Source organism: Nannospalax galili, unplaced genomic scaffold (assembly GCF_000622305.1).
Source record: "Nannospalax galili isolate Female #2095 unplaced genomic scaffold, S.galili_v1.0 scaffold1007, whole genome shotgun sequence".
NCBI lineage: Eukaryota > Metazoa > Chordata > Mammalia > Rodentia > Spalacidae > Nannospalax > Nannospalax galili.
This window is the reverse complement of record NW_008355473.1, coordinates 591,643-592,670: the sequence shown is the minus strand read 5'-3', so window position 1 is coordinate 592,670 and position 1,028 is coordinate 591,643.

Sequence of the window (1,028 nt, the reverse complement as noted above, 5' to 3'; positions counted from 1 at the left end):
CGCAATTTCAGCCATCTGATATTTGACAAAAGTGCCAAGAACACACAATGGAGGAAAGACAGCATCTTCAACAAATGGTGCTGGCAAAACAGGATCTCTACCTGTAGAAGAATGAAAGCAGATCCTTATCTTTCACCTTTGATAAAAGTCAACTCCAAATGGATCAAAGACCTCAATGAGAAACTGGAAACCCTGAAGCTATTAGAAGAAAATATTGGCAGTAACTTACAAGACACAGGTGTAGGAAAGGATTTTCTAAATCGGACCACAGTTGCTCAGGAATTAAGGTCAGCAATCAACAAGTGAGACCTCATTAAACTAAAAAGCTTCTGTACAGCAAAAGAAACAAGCAAAACAGTGACGAGAAAACCCACAGAATGGGAAAAAGTCTTCACCAGTGACACATCTGACAGGTGTTTAACATCCAGAATATATAAAGAACTCAAAAAACAAAGAATTGAGAAACCAAATGACCCAATTAAAAGATGGGCTGAAGATCTAAACAGAGAGTTCTCAAATGAAGAAATAAAGATGACTAAGAAACATCTCAAAAAGTGTTCAACATCGTTGGTAATTAGGGAAATGCAAGTTAAAACCCCCCTAAGGTATCACCTTACCCCAATCAGATTGACTAGGATCAAGAGAACAAATGATACCAAATGCTGGTGAGGATGTGGAGAAAGGGGAACGCTCATTCACTGCTGGTGGGATTGCAAACTCATGCAACTTCTATGGAAAACAGTGTGGAGAACTCTTAAAAAACTAAAAATGAACCTACCATATGACCTGGTTATACCACTCCTTGGCATGTACCCAAAGGACTCATCCTATTGTAGAGACACTTGTACAACCATGTTTGTTGCTGCTCTTTTCACAATAGCTAAGAGACAGAAGCAACCTAAGTGCTCCTCAACTGACAAGTAGTTAACAAAAACGTGGTATATTTACACAAAGGAGTTCTATTCAGCAGTAAAGAAAGATGAAATTATGAAATTTTCAGGTAAATGGATGGATCGAGAAACTTTTAC